This window comes from Carassius carassius, chromosome 19 (assembly GCF_963082965.1).
Source record: "Carassius carassius chromosome 19, fCarCar2.1, whole genome shotgun sequence".
Classification (NCBI taxonomy): Eukaryota; Metazoa; Chordata; class Actinopteri; order Cypriniformes; family Cyprinidae; genus Carassius; species Carassius carassius.
The window spans coordinates 26,855,277-26,875,802 of NC_081773.1; the positions used below are offsets into that span (position 1 = coordinate 26,855,277).

The 20,526-nt window shown below is 36.3% G+C and overlaps 1 protein-coding gene across 4 annotated transcripts in view; it reads left to right on the forward strand.

The window, feature by feature from the left end:
- The first annotated feature begins 3,386 nt into the window (after positions 1–3,386).
- The window catches only part of LOC132095495 (double-stranded RNA-specific editase 1-like), a 188,359-nt gene continuing 171,219 nt past the window's right edge, over positions 3,387–20,526 (forward strand). For all 4 annotated transcript variants that reach the window (XM_059500548.1, XM_059500547.1, XM_059500550.1 and 1 more), the window contains exon 1: positions 3,387–3,557. The gene's annotated coding sequence lies outside the window, so the exon portion shown is untranslated. The remainder of the gene's footprint in view (positions 3,558–20,526) is intronic.

Genomic DNA, 20,526 nt, shown 5'->3' on the forward strand with positions numbered 1-20,526 from the left:
TCCTTTATGTATTTTCTTGGAAAAGAACATCGGGTCTTATTCATGAAACATGCTAAATGGATTTCTGCTTAAATCATTCATAAATCCATTATTATGCAATTTCTTGCATTGATTTGAATGCAACAATTTATTTACGAAGGAATTTGTGAACGATTTACAAAGATTTATTCTGCTCTTGTTTCATGAATAAGGCCCATTGATCATATAATCCGATCATCCAAGACAAAGGCAAAAGAAGGAAAATAGTTATTTCTGACCCCAATCTAATGCAGAGACCTGCCATAATAGGGTTAAAGCTTTCGAGTTCAGACAGGTCAGGATGTGTTTTTCTTGCTGACCCATTCCTGTCTCTGCTCTCTATCAATGATGCAGAAGGCTGCCAATCTCCAGAGATGCTCGGCATGTTCATATGTCCACACTCACCTTGTTCATCCTTCCTGCAAAGCTAACAGAGATGTATATTTAGCAGCTGAGTGCTATACCATGACATGATGGTGTTGTTTGTACTGAGAGGAAGTGATTTGACACAAATCAGAGGTTGCTCAGTTATAGCTCATACTGTTCTTGGTTATGTTTTATCAACATGTTTTAGATCCATCCATCCATCCTTTACAGCAAGGTAATGCCCCAGAGACAGCTTTTGTACTTTTATTTCTGAGAGTTATAGCCCTTGGCCTTTCCTGTAGGATGACTCGAAGGACACATACAAAATGAATAAGAAGCATTTTGTAAAACATAAACATATAAGCTGTTAGTGCGCTCAAGCAGCTTAACATCTCAGACCTGAAGATTTCAGATCTTTGCAGTTGTACTACACCTGCTTTTCATGGGTGTTTAGAGTGTCTGCTCTCTGTAGACTCTGACGCAGAGAGAGAGAGAGAAGGGTCAGATCACAGGGCAGCTTTAGACGTCCCCTGGAACAGATAGGGGTAAAGAGCCTCCATAGGAGGAATAACAACAGGGACTGATGAGCGCTGAGGGCTAGATTTGAAATTCCTTTCATGCTCTTGTCTACATTGACAGAAGAATTCCTGTGTGGTGTGAAACAATCAAATTTGATCAGAAAAGACTTGATGTTTCATATACAATTTATATATATGTGATACAAGTTGCATCGAGGTTAATGAAGGTTTGAATGTTCACTGTGAATGAACAACATGTGTTATAGTTGATGAGGATTTTGAGCACAGGTCTCTAAACGATATTGGTGGTCCAATTGTTCTTGCTTTTCACAAAATCAGTGACCTTAAAGTCTTCCTGTCCAAACTCTCTCTGATGCAATCTTGTGCAATATTTAAAATTCCTTCCGATGTCTTTTTGTTTGTCGGACAGAGAGGACAGAGTATGGAAATTTATTCACCCAGGCTTTGATAAGGTGAGTTGAGGGGTGGAAAGGGTTGTGTCTATTATTCACTGATAGGGAAAATCAAATACATTTGCAAAATTAGCTACATATTGTGCATTTAATAAAAACTCTCCTTCAACTGTACAATTTCTTAAAAGAACATTTATAGTATTGAATAATTATTATTTAGCCCATTCCAAAACTATATGACCTTCTCTTTTAGCCAGAAGTGTCCATGTAATGAAAGTGAATGACAACTGAGCCTGTCAAGCTCTAAATTACATAATATATTATGGCACCAATGATGTCTGTTTATCGTACAGTGCTATCATATGATTGTGATGACTTAAAATAGCACACAAGTTAAATGGAGAAGCTGTACGATACTTTTATAGTGCTTTTTAAAAGCTTGAATGCTGATATTTTAGGACAAGATCCATAATCCACAGTTCTGTATAGCATCTAGAAAGGACTGGATGAGTCAGAGAAAAACTGAAAAACATTACCTACATTCTGACATACTTCAAACCCCTAATTCTTCCCTTCAATATCTAATGATGGGGAAATCAATAAACAGTGCATTTGTAAAAAACATTTGCTCTATTGATTTCTCCCCATTTGTTCTTCCAAGAGCTCAATGAACTACCTAGATGCAGTTCAGATGTTTTGTGCCTTACTTAATTTAGCAAATTAGTAAAGAGGAGGATAAACAAACACAGATGTAATGCACAATCTGTGTTGATTAAAAGCAATATTTTTCATTGCATTTCACTTTTTCTTTTTGTGTGTGTGTGTGTAAGTTTCCCTTACACACTATACACAGACTATAAACAGGGTTCCCATATACTCACAGAAAACCTGGAAAAATCCGGAAATTTATGTAAATGGAACTTGAAAATCATAAAATTTTAAAAAGTCGTGGTGCAAAAGTCATGATTTAAAATATTTACATATTTATTGCCAGTTCTAGTGTAGAGTGTTTATGCATCACAACATTATTTGGATTAATTTAACATGTTCAGAGATGTTCACATGTGGTGCAAGCTTCTGCTGCTCTCATTTTCTCTTAAAATCACTACATACTCCTAAACACAGTCAGATACTAACATAATATTTATGAATTTAGCATGAATGAGTAGATGAATTAAGAGTATGTGATGTTGTGGGTGAAATACTGTATAGAAAGATGAATGAAGACTTTTGCCTCATTTAATAAACATCTGACAGCACTGACAAAAGTAAAACTAATATTACTTTTTTTTTACTTCTAACTTCTGTCAGGACAGAGTAGTACAGTTTCTTTAAAACACATACTGTGTCTATTTTTCTATTGTTCCTTATTTCCCATCGCGGAAGTAAGCCATTTTCTTTGAACGTGAGAAAATAGAACTAAGAATAACAAAGTGCAGTACACATTATTTGAAAACTATTTGTGTGCAACAAACCATTGTGATTATGTGATTATAATGAATATGATAATAAAATAACAGTTTGCAATATAAAGCAACATGGACAGTTTATGTAAAATTAAAATAACTGAAAACAAATAGGCTAAATTGTCATAATTTTGCAAAAAATAAAGACTAAATAAAACGAATTTTGTGTAAAGAACAATATAAGGATCGTGTCTGGTTAATATCAAACTGAAACTGTTAAATTAATGTCAAGTAAAGATATGGAATAGCCTATGTTTTTTGCATGTCTCAAGAATCAGAGCACTGGTCACAAAGTGTGGGAACTCATTATTAAACTAACATAAATATTTTAGTAGACTGCAACCCTGTAATAGCCGCGGCCAAGCCAACTGATCATCATCACTCTGTCGTTCACACATATAATTTATTAAACACAACAAATTAGCATTTTTATCTTACAAATGTAATCATCCGTTGTGTTTACAGCCAATCTGTTTCGCGTTGGTGTCCTCCGCCAATCAAAATCGTCGTTTGGGTTCAGCCTCCTGCCCTGACGACAGATAGTGGGCGGTCTCTGCACTGCTTCAGCCAATCACGACGTGCTTCTTTAACCACGTTGCGCGCTGCAAGACTAGCGACCCCGCGAGAGTATTCTAGGCCGCTCGTGTGATCAAACAGAGAGCCACTCCGTTCCTGGGAACATCATCGAGATTAGAGCTGGGCTCCCAACTTTATTCCAATGGTGGACAGGGGTGCTTTGAATCTGTATTGAGGTGCCGATAGCCGCATCCGCGCCCGTGAGTATTGACGTATCTTCACTCTTGTCTTATTTTTAGACGCGGGATATTTTGCGCGTGTTCACGCTGTGTTTATGTAACGCAAACGGATTTCCTTTTTTTTTTTAAATAAATATATGTAAGCTTCTCAGAGCCTGACGCAAGTTGTTCGTTTGGTTATTTGACAGGGGTAAAAGCAGAACTGTTCTACAGTAGATGTTAACCCGCCCCCGCTGTTGGTAGGTGCGTTATAACGCGCTTGTAGTGTGAAACTGTAATAATGAACGCGACGCATCGCTGCAGCTCTGATCGGAAGCGGGGCACGCGAGCATGTCATAATGCAGCTCCACAGTCCACAATGGAAACGCGCACTATGGATAGAGAAATAACCGCGTTTAACCAGGCTGTGCGGACTAACGCGGGTGGAATTGGATGTTTTCAGCCAAATGCATTTTTGACTGCAACTTCCAAATATTTCTGTCGTGAAGTGTTCGTGTGAAGGGCTAAGTCAGAAATCACCCATTCATTCACCTGTCTAAATTTGGTCAAGTCAAATCGCACCTTGCACCGTTATGCATATCCTTTGCATTACAATAATTATTTCATCATCTACCTAGTCATTGTTTGACTTTTTTTTTCCCAATAGGCGGCTGCATATATGAAAATAAAACACCTAACCCTAAAAAATATTAACAAAAGGTTTCTCAGCTGTTTTTTGTAGTATTAGATGTCCTTAATAACATACTAAAAGTTTACCAAAGTTTGACCACTAGAAAGGTGTAATTTTCAAGATGGTGTTCATTATTTGACTTAGTCAAGTAATCTGGGTGTCTAACCCCATGTTTTCTCGGTCTATGAATCCATTGGACTTGTCTAAATTGCACTGACATGATTACATAGCTACTTATGGAATACATGATTTTGTGAGAATACTGTAAGGTTTTATCTTTGTTTGGAGTGAAACGGAGATATAAACAATTTAGCCTATGTCATGTAACTGCTACTCCGTACCTGTTTTTTTGGTAAAACACAGACTTAACATTGATGTAAAAGTTATTGTACCCAAAAGTAACTTAATTTGGAGTTGTATAACTTTGATCATAAACAACCCTGTATTAGCCCGAACAGAGGCCTTTGTGTGAAACCTCTAAAATGGTCACTCATTTCAATTTGAATAAGGTAATACATGTAATGCATCCACTATAGATGTTTTTGAGTATAAACGTGGCATTATACTAAACCCAACAAAACTAAACTCACAATTTTCAGCAGTTCAGAAGATGGTGGAAGAGAATACTGGCATTTGATATTGCCTGACTCATTGTAATATTGTTGGCAGCACAGTATTTTTCTCAAACAAAATTCATCCTTGACTACTTAAAAAAAGTTCTTTATTTTTTGTAATTTAATTCAAAAAAGTAAACCTTTGTATATTCTAGATTCATTGCACACAAACAGAAATATTTCAAGAGTTTTTTTGTTTTAATTCTGTTTGTTACGACTTACAGCTTAGGAAAATACAGATTTTTTTTATCTAAAAAAATTTGAATATTCCATTTTGAGCTTGATTAGTTTTATTAATTAGGAGTATAAATACTGGGTACCTCCTGGGCTAGTTTAGAACAGGCAACCACAATTATAGGAAAGACTACTGACTTGACGGTTGTCCAGAAGACAATCATCAACATCCCCCACAAGGAGGGTCAGCCTCAGAAGGTCATTGCTGAAAGGACTAGCTGTTCACAGAGTGCTGTATTAAAATATATTTATAGAAAGTTGACTGGAAGGAAAAAAAAGTGTGGTAGGAAAAGGTGCACAAGCAACAGGGATGACTTCAGCCTTGGGAAGATTGTCAGGAAAAGCAGATTCAAGAACTTGGGAGAGCTTCACAAGGAGTGGACTGAAGCCAGAGTCAGTGCATCAAGAGTCATCACGCATCACGATAAAGAAAATGGCTACAGCGGTCACATTCCTAAAACCAAGCCACTCCTAAACCAGAAAAAAAAAACATCAGAAGCATTTCACCTGGGTTAAGGAGGAAAAGAACTGGACTGTTCCTCCGTGGTTCACCGCCCTCTTTTCAGATGAAAGTAAATTTTGCATTTAATTTGGAAATCAAGGTCTGGAGGAAGACTGGAGAGGCACAGAATCCGAAGTCCAGTGTGAAGTTTCTGAAGTCAGTGATGATTTGAGTGCCGTGACATCTGCTGGTGTTGGTTCATTATGTTTTATCAAGTCCAAAGTCAATGCAGCCATCTACCAGGATGATTTTGTAGCACTTTATGCTTCCATCTACTGACAAGCTTAATGGAGATGCAGATTTAATTTTACAGCAGGAATTTAGCATCTATGTCAGGGATCTAGGAGGGAGGACCCAATTGCAGTGTGAGGTAATAAGGTTTTATTCACAAAACAGACTGATACAAGAGGGTAGTGAAGTGAACAATAGATACCACAACAGGAAAACAGTAAACAGGAACAGCTAGAGGAGGCCACTGTGAAAGCTTCAGGAAACAACTGGCAGAATACTTGCCAAAACCAGGCTGATGGAGAAGACCACACAAGGCACATCAAACAAAACCAAGAATCAAGACTAGAAAAACTAAATAAATATTACAAATAAAAGCCAAAAGCAAGAACAAACAAATTACTAAAATAAGGAGCAAGACAGAAACATAGGACTACAAGGGCACAAGACCAACCAGACAAGGAGACACATATTCATCCACAGACAGAGGGGGTGAGAATGACCATGAACCAGCTAACACAAAAGGGTAAGGTGCACTATAAGTAGGGAGGAAAATGCATGAGGGACAGGTGAGCACAATAAGACTAACCAGGCTAACAAGAGGGTGTGGTAAAAAGGAAACAAGGAGGAGGGGCTAAAGGAGCATATGGCTGAGAAAACAATTAACAAGGGCATGTGCTGACACTAGACACAAGAAACAAAACATAAAACAAAGTGACAGTGCAAAACCCTGACAAGCTACCCACAGTGCCAAAACCACTTCCAAGTGATTTGCTGACCATGATATTACTGTGCTTGATTGGCCAGCCAACTCACCTGACCTGAATCTCACAGAGAATCTATGGGGTATTGTGAAGAGGAAGATAAGTAACATCTGAGAAACAATACAGATGAGCTGAAGGCCCCATCAAAGCAACCTGCAGTGCTACAGACAGTAAGTGCAAAAGGAGCCCCAAGCAAGTATTCAGTGCATAATTAAACCTACTTTGGAGATCTTGAACATTTCTGATTTGTAAATCTTTTTTTGATTTATCTTTGAGAAAATATTTCAAATTTTTTGAGATACTGAAGCTGTAAGTCGTAACCATCAGAACTCAAACAAAAAACTCTTTAAATATTTCAGTTTGTGTGCAATGAATCTAGAATATAAAAAGTTTGCTTTTTTAAAATTAAATTACAAAAAAATAAAGAACTTTTCCATGATATTCTATTTTTATTTTTTTACATGTACTTAAGGGAAACTGTACATATTTTTTACCATAAATATGCTTGTAACCAACTACTTTAATATATAACTGGACTTGTAATCACTTATCTATCATGCAAATATGCTAATTAGAATATTACATGGCCAAAACCTGTATCAGGCACCAATATTTCTGGTCTAGGAGGAATACAAAGGAGTAATGGTCATTTTAAGGACCTGGCGGCTGCCATTTTGAAAACGGTGCATTTCTTGGAGTCAAACTTTGGTAAACTTTTAGTATGTTTTTAAGTACATTTGATACTACTGTAAACCACTGAGAAACCTTTTGTTAGAATTTTTTTTTGGGGTCAAGACATATTTGCAGCTGACTACAATGTAACACATGAGTTATCAAAACGTCAAAGCGGCTCTGTGCATTCATTAAAGATGTAAAGGCTACTACAACATGGTAAAACTAATATATTGTGTTACCATATAATGTTGTTTGGCTGTCCATTTTTACCAGTTCAGTGCATTCAGGCTGACGGTGAGTGCACCTGATATCATAGGTGCTTTGCCTTCTCTTCTCTGACATTTTGCCTGTTTTATGTACTTGCCTAACCTTAAATGTTTGTTGTATTTTTTTCCGACTTTGGTCACGTCTTTTCACTAAGGGCACTAAGCGAATCGCCAAAGACAACAGGTTTCTTATAATGCTCCTATATCTCTCATTTATAACAGTAGTGCTTGTAAAGTTCAGGTATCGCAGGAGCCGTTTGTAATTTAAATTGGAACAGTCTACATTAGCTGAACTACTAGTTAGTTTGTAACTAACTATACTTTATTTGGTTGCATGATTTGTTCTTGAGGCAGAATGTATTGGTAGGTCATAAGCTCACCGTAAAGTAATGCATAGTTGCATAATATTATGCTTTCCTTCAATTATCCAATACATTCATGAGTATTAGCTGTGTTCTGAAGTGCAGAGAATTTAAGTTTATTCTAACTTTTGCTAACTAAAGTGAAATGGAATTATTCATACAAATGCAAAAATTTAAAGGCAATACTACAAAATCGTGAATAACATTCAGAAACTGTATTGGACATTTAATAAGAATCAATTAATACTTGTGAAGAAATTTTATTATGATTGATTTGATATGATTGAACATGGAGTGATGCACACGGAGGCCGTGTTTTTAGGTCAGATTTGTGTTGAGTAATTTATTCACCTAATGTTCTCCCTCTTAAAATGTAAACTAGTGTAAATGTCAACATCGCCATATATATCTAAAGAATTGAAGTCTATCAAGTAAAACAAGAACCTATTGATGCAATTCAGTTAATCTGTATTTTTTTCAAGCCTATACCCTGAAGACTCAAAGCTCCTAATAATGACTCCGCTGCACTAATCAGATGTGGAAAGACATTATGAACAGATTATGTGGAAATGAAGTTTGAGAGCATTGGTATTTGACTAGCTGTTCTTATTTTGATGTTAAACTGAATTACGTACATGTTGTTTGAGGATTTATACATTATAACGTTTCTCTGACGATGTCGCTGACACCCAAACTCAGCTGCTAATATTTGGCCAGTCATCCACCCTGGTTGTTTAAGAAGTGTGTAATCCATCACATGGCATCACTGCATCCTTGTTAGCAGCTTGTTTTTGGGTCATGTAGGGCTGGGTGAAAAAAAGATTACGATAATTATCGCAATATAATTTTCCTCTGTAAAAGTATGTGAAGAGTTCGATAAATGCGCAATACAATGGTAATGCACCAAAAGCAGAACAAAGGAGCGTTATTAGGGCTGGACGATTAATTATATTTATATGTATGTATGTATGTATGTGATATTTCGTAGCTTGTCAGTGAACAACGGCTCTGTGTAGTAAATGCCACTCCATCTGAACGAGCGTGATGGAAATTTGCTACTAATCACAGAACCGGCTTTACTGATGAGATGCGCATAACAAAAGCATGCAATTTATCATACAGCCCTAAGCACTAAGTGTGCCACACAAACTGTTTATCAGTATTAAAGTTCAGACAGCGACACGGTACGAGCTGCTCACTAGAGAGATTTACTCACAAGTGTTGCCAGATTGGAGATGTCCAAGGATTGTACCAGAAGCTCAAAATGATCATATTTGGAAGAAAGTTATCATACACAAGTCAAAAGTAGAGAATACAGCTATTTATATCTTAAACAACAACTTTTTACATAACATGTAAATTACCGCAATAGATAAATAACTAGTTTAGGCTAACTTACACTGTGGCTACACCAGACGCGAGCGGCACGACAAAATACTATAGAACCCATTACAATAAGTTCTGGATGCAAGCGGCGTGGCAAGGCAAAATAGCCTACTATAGAACTCATTTTAATCAGTGATGCGGTCTATGCTGGATGCACCGTGGCACGACACGACAAATCCCTGACAGTAAACTGCTGCCACATTCGATTTATGATTATTTTTTTAAGGTCGCTTTGTTGTGTCCAGTGTAGACAGCTGTTGAGGTGCGGTAAACAGTATGGAAGGACCAAACTCCACCACTGAGGCGCTGTCATCAGAAGCCTGTGTTGCCAGATGTTGAGAGGGTTCTTTTGCATTACAGATTTGATGCCCTCATGGACTGCAACATAGTGCTCGATGGCTTAAAAAGAGGGCACGTCCCTGTTTAGAGTGTCTGTAATGAACCAATTTCATGTATAAGTATAGAAGCCCTATGATTACAATGACCATTATTTGAAAATTCTGAAATTATCATACATTGTTTTTTTTTTTAAACATTATTCCTCGTACCTCGTATCTTACACAGAGGTCATAATGATCGTACAAATACTATAATTATTTGTACATTTGGCAACACAGTTTCTGCATGTGATATTTGGTTTCTACAATTTTCACTTTGGAGAAAAAAATCTGGCTTTAAGCTTGAAAGAAATAAAGATTTGGCACTTATCCTGATAATTATCGATATCGACTGATATAAAAAAGAAATTTATGTGATGATTTTTTTTGGTCATATCACCCAGCCCTAGGGTCATGGCATTTGTCTACTTGAGCAGTGCATCAGTTAATACGGTTTCGACCAGCTCATTTACTGTGATGTGGAGAGATTCCTGTGCTGCGTCAGTATTAGTCAGACTGAGATGAGTTTGTCCACAGGGCACACAAAAAGTGCCATTGAGTATTGGGTGTCTCATTTGATGTCAATTTCAGAGTTGAAGGTTAGGCTTAGCTGTATGTTTGTTCTTCTCTGTGGCACTTTGTAGTGGCAGATGTGTCAGATTAAATTCCATCTCGAGTCAATTGACTTCCACTTGATCATTGGGCTTAATAAATATGGAGGATACACACATACACACACACACACACACACACACACACACACACACACACATATATATATATATTATTTGTTTGTGCTATTTACACAGTGTTTGTTTTTTCAAGTTTGTAAGTGTCCAGGTACAGAAACCGAATAATTAAATGTAAATTAGCACTGTAAAAATTAAACATACAGTCAAACCAAAATTTAAACATACAGTCAAACACCTTCAACATTTCTCACATTATCAGTTTATTTGCTAAAGTTTAGAAAATGGTAATAAAATATGACAAGAACTGAGTTAAACTGTCAGAACAAATTCATCTTGATAATTTCAGATAACTTTGATTGTAATCCATTACATATCTTTCTATCAAACAAAACTTCATACAACAGTCAATACTTTGTTGGCCAATTACCAATCAATGGTTAATTGTGTTCAGTCTGTGGTGTGAAAAGGTTGCATTAGCAAATTCCGCAACGGAGAGGTCTGTTCAGTGTTACTGTCTGTGAGACGCGGCTCTCTCTCCTCGCGTGCGCACCGAGCACAGCGCGAGTAACCAGCTGCTCAGTTCAGCTTTTCCGCGTCTTGTGTTTGAATGACACGCAGCAGCGTTCTGTCAACTGTCCTGAGCGTCTTTTTAGACTGGCCTCAGCCAGACGGTTGAGATCGACTATTAAAGGTGGGATAGTTTTTCCTATTGAAAGCGCGATCTGACATCATAGCTCACTATCAGCAGTTATTTTATCTATGTTCGTAACATTTCTTATAGATTATTGCTCTGTGTAAGAGATAAATAAAGATCAGATAAAGATAAATTGGCACAAGTACCAGTTCCAGTGATTGCCTGTGTGAATTAGTCCTATATTATTGTGAAGCTGTGGGTTGTAAATAGCCTTCAAAAGTAGAAAAATATGCTATAATAAGTTTTGAGATTCTAAGCTACTTTAGTAATAAATCACAGAACAACGCTGACAACTAGTTTTTGCGTTCCTCTGTGCGCGCGATCTTCACAGCTGTTTATATGAGTGTTCGTGCCACAATGCAGCTGCGCGAACATGGGAGCTCGAAATAATAATACACACCCGACCGTCTAATCGCTTGAACATCCAAACCATAAAACAAATACAACTGACAAAGTTTAGTGAAGAAACAAGGCTCACCGCTCGTGCGCCATCACTATGTGTTGAACCGGCGTTCACCTCCGTGTTTTGCTTTTATGCCACTGACTGGAGAGCGGAGTCATGTGGCTACACACGCGGTAGTATGTTTTTTAGGGGGAAGTATTAACAGGATTAAAAAACCGAAATAACTGACATGGGAAAATTAAGTCGGTTAGAGGTTCTGAATTTCGGTTTCGATTAATCATCCAGCCCTAATAAATAAATAAATAAATAAATATACATATACATACATTTTTTTTTTTTTTTGGATCTTTACTTGGATCTTTTTGTTTATTTTAGTTCTCAATTTTAAACCAATAATTCATCATTCAATCAAACATCTTTTGAGTAAATTGAAAATGTTTAATGACTGAACTAAAAATTTATTATCTTAAATCTAGTCGAAAATATAAATCAATATTTTTTTTTTTTTTTAATTTACATTTTATTGTGTGCATATCATATGTTTTATTATAATGATTTATATATTTATGTAATTTTTATTTCTTTTTTTTTTTTTTTTAAATAAATTCTGTTATTTGTTTCATTATTTTGAATAATGTATTAATATTTTCATACATGCAAAATGAAATGTGGAAAATTCTCGAACTGTAGCACTTAATTTGCATAAAAATTAAAAATAAAATCAAAGTTCCGATTAATTGAAATGACAGTTTGAAACGGTTCTAACTTACCAATTTTAATATTCAAATTAATGTATTGAATTGAATTTTACTACTGATCGGCATGGATCAATTGACCAAGCCGTGCAGCCGGACACACATTTATGTCCAAAACACCATGTAAAAGTGGATTGTACATAAGTGCCCTTTAAGTCTCTGTGATATTCATGATGTTGCTTATTCATGACCAATATTTATTAATTTTTGTTTGTCGCCCAGCCATGTGTGCAAGTACCCAATATTCTGGACTATTCCTGTTGTATATCTTTGACAGTTAGTCAGTTGGAAACTAACAGCACTGATTACTAGTTAGTCCAGATGGAAGACTGAATAATGAGCATCAGCAGCAGGAAATACAGTAAGTTATTGTATGGTGTGATGCACATGAATAATGGAGCTTTGTGTGTCACAGTATGAAAACCGCAGCTCTATTCATGTCCTTACTCTACCCCAGTCTTGAGCCATGTGTTCATAATATTTGCATAATTAATACTCCAAATAAATAATGATATTTCAAGTGGTGAATCTGGAGGAGTAATCAAACCACAGTGGAGTTTAGCTGAAATCTGAAGAAAGGGCTACACTGAGTTAAGCCTGTGTTTCTGATATATTGTTAACATAACTAAACTGCATCTGGACTTGTTAAATTTCTGAAATGTATCTCGAAATATACTGATAAAGATATTTTTTGTGATTTCCATATTGAGGTGTGCAAGAAGTTGATCTGTTGACATGGATGTGCAGAAGTGCGCACTAAAAAAAAAAAAAAAAAAAACCTGTAGTAGGATAAAAAAAAAAAAAATCACTTCGAAATTGCTACTAAGATATTGACATAAGATATGGTTTTATTAGTGCTGGGCGGTTTGACCAAAAATGTATATACCGTTTTTTAAATTTTTTTATTATACCGGTTTTCCGGTTTATGACGTTTTTTTTTTATATGCATAATCAGGTGTACAATGCACTTTCTGCTGGTTGATATTCCAAGAAGTGCTTGCGGCTAAGGTGCTGGAGCAAATTGCTCGTGTTGCCGCCTTTGGCGAAAATTTTAGCCCGACAGCACTTGCATAAAATGGATATTATATATGCATAATCTGCCTGCGGTGCATATGCAGTCCCCAGCACGGACTCATTGTGCTTCGACACAGGAAGTGTTTGCAGTCCGCTATAGTGTTGTCACGATACCAAAATTATTGTTTCGAAACCGATACCTAGTCAAGAATTGCGATTTCGATATTTTTTCGATACTTTTCCTGAAAAGGGAAAATACACTCTCAAATATCATTGCTGTGCTTTATTTTAAAATCGAGACAACATTCTAATCATATAACACACTCATAAATGAACATATGAACAGCAGATATATTAAACATTTGAACAAAATATGAAATATCAAAGTATAAAAAATAAATTGGAGCAATGAAATTCAAGGTAAAGAGAGAATAAATTTAGCAGCATTATCTGTTATCATAAGAAACATAAGAGTAATAAATTTATCTTGATTCTGAACTTTGAATAAAAATATGAACAGCGATTATATTAAACAATGTTTCTGAACTCAGAAGATTTAATGTCAAAAGATAAACAATATCAATTTAAGCAATGGCATTCAAGTAAAAAAAAAAAGCAAATAAAATTTAGCAGCAATATCTCAGATATTGTAACTTATTCTGTCAGTTGTGCAATCGTTTCTTTCAGAGGAGAAAACTCAGCGAGCGTCATCTTTTTCTACCAGTCGTGGACCGGTGGCCACAGTATCACTTGTGCTCGCACATGCAGCCTAGTGACGCGTGGGTCGGGTTCTCTTCCAACCCGCGGGTCCCGCTTTTATGAAATTATTTGGCCCGCCCCAGCCCGCAAAGAAAGTAACATTTCTTTACCCACCGCGACCCGCGCATCTGGGACATCACGGAAGATACATTTCTACTTAGACCTTCGTATTGTAACCTTATCAAAGAACCTAATAAAATATGAAAATATATATTACAAATATTTAATATAGGCTATATGAAATTGCACTAGTGATTGTTCGTCCATGAACGAATCGTTCTCGTTCAGGTAATCCACTGATTCATATTTCTCATTCACTGAAGTTCCTCTCTCCACAGCAGCGCGCGAGCACGGCGCTATTAGCAGCGCATGCGCAGCTCGTGAACTGCTCTGTGAACTGTTTCATCCTGTCAAAGAGTTACTCAAGATGTGACTGAGCATGTGATTTGTTGAATGGAGTGAACCCAGATCGAGATCGAGAGATCTTCTCATTCATGGATGAGTTGAATGAACTGATACATCTCATTATGAACTAAATGAATGAGTATACACGGTCAGTGAGCCAAGCATGTAAATCTCGATCAGCAATCAGCAGATACAAAGCGCAGTTATAGGTGCTGTGCAGATACGTTCGTTTTCATATTTAGCATACAGAACATAACTCCACATTTAATCCCTGATTAATGTGAATATTATATATGAACCGTCTGACCAAACAATTAAAATGTTAATTATGCAAGAAAACCTCGTGCTTTGTTCATCTGAACAACTTATTTAAACTATTTAATGCGATCATGCACATTTTAGTAAAGCCAAATCAGTTTAGTAAAGCCACTAATGTAGCCATCTCGCTGTAGTGCTTTTTTGCTGCTTGCCTGAGGAAAGAAACACAGAAGTCCATAGGGAGGCACTGGAAGCGTGCGTTGCACACACCAACATGAAATACGTCTCTTACAAAACTGGAACGCAGTCATTCTTTGAAGTATCGATACTAATAAATTTAGGAATCGTGACATTTTTAATTTCCGAGAATCGCGATACTTTTGAAGTATCGGTGCACCGTGCAATACTAGTCCGCTACTGATCCGTGTATGTTTAGTCCACAAACACAACATTTGTTCATTGTTTTGATTTCATGTCATGTAAAAAAAAAAAAAAAAAAAATTATATATATATATACTTGTTAAAATATTTCAAATTAAAACACCACAGACAGAAACAGTCTCGAGACTAATACGACTAATACTAATCCGTTAATACGACTGGACTGTGTGAAACAGGCGTTATAATGTAACACCAGAGCACTGCTGTGTACCCTCACCACGCCTCGCAGTCGCTGCTTAGAAGTGCGACATTATAAAGGGTCCGTCTGAAACAGTGTCTCGCGGCCACGGCGAAGCATAACGTTCGTTCCGAACGCTGAGTAATTAAATACACCGGTATGGCGGTATATTCAAAATTAGCATCGTAACGAAAATATACACCGGTTTTCGGTATGAACCGGTTTACCGCCCAGCACTAAAAACCGAATTTGATTTGGTCAAACATCAGCAATTAGTGGTACCAACTTAGCAATTAGTGTGAATTGATTAGTTTATCTAAGCTTTTGAAAAATGTTTACTTTTTGTTTTCATATTTTGAGAGATTGTGCTTTAAATCTCCCTAGTCAAGAATCCAATGGCATTTTTTAAAACTAGTTTGACAAAAGGAAAAAGAAAAATTGGCCAATTATAAATTTTTTTTTTTTTTTAAAGTTTGTATATTTTTTTATTACACTTAACTAACATATTTAACCCTTTTATTTTCATTTATGGACATTTAAATAAGTCTTTGTAAGTTTTGAAAGTCAGTTATTGACAGTTTTTTTCTTTTTGCAGTGGCACTGCTGTTCTCGATAACAAATTCCCATCCCTATTATTTATAATTAATACTACTTAATACAATTTCACATTCTTAAGACCTTTTTTGTTTCTCTTTGGGTTGATTTTGACTGAACACCAAAGCCTTTAAATGACCAAACAGGTCTTTGCTGTAGTATTTTGTTTGGTGGTTTCTGCCTTTGTTGTTAAAATCAGCCTAACTTTGGCGTTTTCTTTTCTTTTTTTTCTATCTTTTTTGCTTTGTTCTGTGTTAATATTTGGAAAGTGTGACTCAAAGATGTGTTAAAGCTGTGAGTAAAGTTTTAAGAGTAGATTTATTGGACTGGAAGTATTGGCCCTTCGGTTAGAGGCGGGGGGTTGGGTGCTTCTTTAGAATGACTAATTGGGCAGCAACATGGCCAATGGAAATGGAGGAGCGGGATGTAGGGTTTTTGTCATGGGCCTGGTGATAAAACCGAGGCTAACATGGCTTGGACATCCTGAAAGCTTTCCAGAGGGCACATCATTGCCGCCCCATCTCCTGGTCACAAAACCTGGCGGTGCAGAACCTGCAGGTTTGCAGCGATTACTCGTGCTGAATAAGTTTGTATGCTGAAACCACGGTTGCATAATTCCTTTTTAGAACATGAACAAGGCCTTAAGAAAGTACACCAATCGCATCAGCTGCACATAGAAGGGCTGGGGCACAGCCAGCATGCATTTTATAACCCATTTCATAACTTCTTACACAAAAGGAATCAACCATTAGTGAAGAGGGGGAAATGTCTGCATTTGTTATTTATTATTATGTCTAGCTGTTATGATGACCCAATATTGCATTATTATTTGTTATAATATTATTAGTATACTTAAATTATTTGTTAATTTATTTTTTTATTATGGAACAAGTTTGTATTATTATTATTATTATTATTATTATTATAATTATTAATGCTTTTTTTAGCTGCTTAACAATTAGGCTTAAAATGCTAAAATTAAATACAAATATTATTTATTGCTTGTATTGTGCAAAATAACTGTTAATATTAGTAGTATTATTAAAATTAGTATATGTATCCAAATTTATGCAATCAATTTTAGTTAAGTTAATATAATATATAACTTAAAAAATAATGATATAAATTATTATTATTAAATGTATCCAAAGTTGTTTTGCAGTCTTTTATTGCACGGTACTGTAATGTTGTTGGCCGCTGTTGCAATATTATGAGTAGTTCATTAGCCATTTTTGCCGTCCATCATATTCACAGTCATGTGTCTTGGCTTGCACTTTATTTTGCCAAACATTTATTTCTTAGTTCTCATTCATTCATCTTTTCACCTTTTGTTTATAGCTTGTGATTTGGTTTTTCTCATTGCATCATGTGCTTTTGTATTGTTCTCAGTTTTTTAATTTGTAGTAAGACAAGTGAAGGAGTGTGCTTGAATTTTTATGGTGCATTTGCCTGCAAAACTGAATCATGTAAGTGCAACGCCCCCCAACAGTGTTTTTAAGACGTTGTTTTTTTTTATCTTCTTCTGAATCTTTAAGGGAAGCAGTTAAATACAGCAAAACACAACCAACGAAATGAGGTCTTGCCCTACAATTAAATGACACAAGTTAGCTGTAAGCACCAGTGATGAATGTACCTGGACATCAGGAGAACGGTCCGCTTGTATGGAGGCACCCAAGAGTGATTAAAGATACTCTCTTCAGCTTTGATATGGTTTCTCTGATCCTACACAAAGTGGTTAGTTTGATTGGTGTGTGTTCGAGGCAGAATTTAAGATCAGGGCCTCAGACACTATGAGTCATAGCCTAATGCTAAGATGTAATTGCCAGGCCTTTAGCAGTTGAGCTTGATTATCATCATTTTGACTGCAGGTTTGATCTCCAGGATTTCTGAAACCTGGCTATTGCGTGATCGGTGGGCTTTTGAGAGAAGCTGTGTGAGTGCTTCCTCAACTAGCGCTGGTGAAAGCTTCTGTCAGTGCCGTGCAATTCACAATAATTCAGCCCTTTTGTTTTCAGTGCGGTGAAATAACAACAGAGGACAAGCACATATCTGCAAGTCATATGTGTTCTGTTGCTTTCCCAAGAAGTCATGATCGAGAAAGACTTGTATCTTAGATGGAATGAAAGATACATGAATAATGCACATGGGTTTAAGTGCCTCTGGGAGAAACAACTGTCTTGTTTTTTGGTAGCTTAGCACTGGTTTTCTGTGTAAATGGGGTGCCTTGGTTGATACACAGTGTTTACTGTGGGCGAATAAAGTCAGTGTAACGTGGGGTTCCTTAAACTGCTAAAGAAAATAGTTATTAGTTTATTGTTTGTTATTTAGGCTAATGTCATCAAGCTGATTACTGAAGAAAAAGTGTATTTTGCAGTTCAGTTCTGCTGAATGGAAACAGCAGATAGGTCTGAATCCAGGTTTGTAGAAAGATGTTTTTTTTCCCTCTAGTTATTGTACTATTCGTGAGCAAATTACTATGAGCTCAGGGCTTGAATTTTCGGTGCGGGATTGCAGAATTCCGCATAATTATAATCATTCACGCAGTTTCCATACTTGTAACGTGAGAAATTCACGCAGATATTAAATCGTGAAAGATGCTCTGGACAGATGATGAAATAGAAACGGTCAAATACATACCAAATTATGTCAAAATGATGAGTATTCACGTAAACACAATCGATTTATGCTAAACATGGTCGGTATATAGGCCTAGGCTATAAAGTGAATGTAAACAGTTGAGAAACAAATCAGTGTAACAGTATATGTTAGATCCATGCATGAGGTCTTAAAGAGACAGCAACCTAAATAAACCTGCTGTTTATATATACATTGAAGACTAACCGGTGTTATTGTTAAAGCTGAATAAATTATTCAGTTTCTGTGGTATTTTTGTACCTGAATATTACTGTTATACCTACCTGAAAAACATAAAGCACATTAATTTTAGTTGTCTTATTGTATTTATTTGTGCGATTGCTTTTTATTCATTTGTGCTTAATTTATTACTATTTATTTGTCTTTTTTAGTTAAAATAATATAAATATGAATCAGCATTATAAATTGTAAAACACATATACACTGCATGCCTAAATAATTTTAGATTAGATGATTGTTGTTAAAAAAAAAATAAAAAAATACCCCAACTCCCCCCTCAAATTAAAAAATCCCCCCCAGAAGAGTCACCAAAAGGGGGAATTCTCCCCCATTTAATCTGATGTGTTTTGCACCATTGTTTTGGCAAAGCATCTTTTAAAATGAATTAAAATCGAAAGCACAACACAACTGACTGCATTTATCAAATTGCAAAAGGTGGAGTTTTAATTTAATAAATATTTAGTCTTTAGCACTGCGTGTTTCAAAGCAAAGTGCATTTTATCTCATGATCCAGTGTTTTTGGCATATCAGTTCACAGCAAACTCCTCTGCATGTTGAGTTTAACATGCATTTGGGAACACAACAGGGGCCAGTTACACATTGTATTTACATTTGCATAATTTCCAACATTTATTGTGGACGGATGTTTACAGCATTTCACTAACATAGTGTAGTTTGAGATACTATATAACAACTGAAAAGAGGTTTGAGTCCACTATAAAGTCTGCGTACAGAACGTTTTAACTTGTTTTTTTTTTTTGTTTTTTTTGCGTTTAGTCCGATTGTAAATTTGCGTAAAGACCGACCAATTTATTTTTACTCTTCAAACAACTAATACAAAAGCAATAAAATACTATTATTTATATTTAAGTAGCTAAATATTGTAAATATATAAATTGCCTAGGCCTACTGTAGTAAGTTCGTTTGGGCAAGGAAGAGGACAAAGGGGTCGGCAGGACTGCTGACGTATTTATTAAACAGAAAATAACTTAAAATTTGCAAACACCAAATGGTGACTTCTATTCTGACACGCTGTCACAGCACTTCCGATTTACTCCTTTCCGGTTTCGTTTCCGGCTTCGCGTCAGCAGTCCGTCTCTCTCTCACTTGCTTCCGTCTCCCCTGGCGTTTTATACTCTCTCCACACCAATTACTGGAACAAGAAACAGGTGATGATAATTTCTGCCCAAACCACTCACTTACCGCTCGTCTCCTGATTCTCTCTCCCGCTGCAGACTTCGCTAAACCACGCCCCCCCTGCCACACCTACATACAAACGAACACTATCTTCTTTAATTTAAAAAAAACAGTGACGTCATCTATGTTTAACCTATTGGTTAACAGATGTCACACTATGGCCTGTGCATTCGCTTCGTCTCATATTCTCATTCACTGTCAGAGTCAACGGTTCGCGCTTGGTAATGATGGCTGCGGCTGCAGTAAACAAAATGTTCGCGGTCACTGTTCAAAGTCATACGGGTTCGGGCACCATAATACATCTAAAAAAATTCACTAAAACAGCTTGACACTGCTTTAACTTGGCACGAAGTTCTGGTAAAACTGTGCCCAGATCTTTTCCCATGCCTTCTCCCGTCTAGTCTAAAACCGTGACCGTGTCGACTGTCACTTTATGTTCGAAAATCTATTGCACGAATCAACCAAAACACAAGTTTCGAAAAACTACATTTTTTTTTAACTTAAATATGTTCAAAATTTGAATTGTATTCGAATTTAAAATGCATAATTTCAGTTAGAGTGAAGAAAAGCTTTTTGCTTCTCTTGAGGCCTCAAGATAGCGCATCGAGCAAAATATTACTGCACGTTTATTCAAAGCATTAGAATACA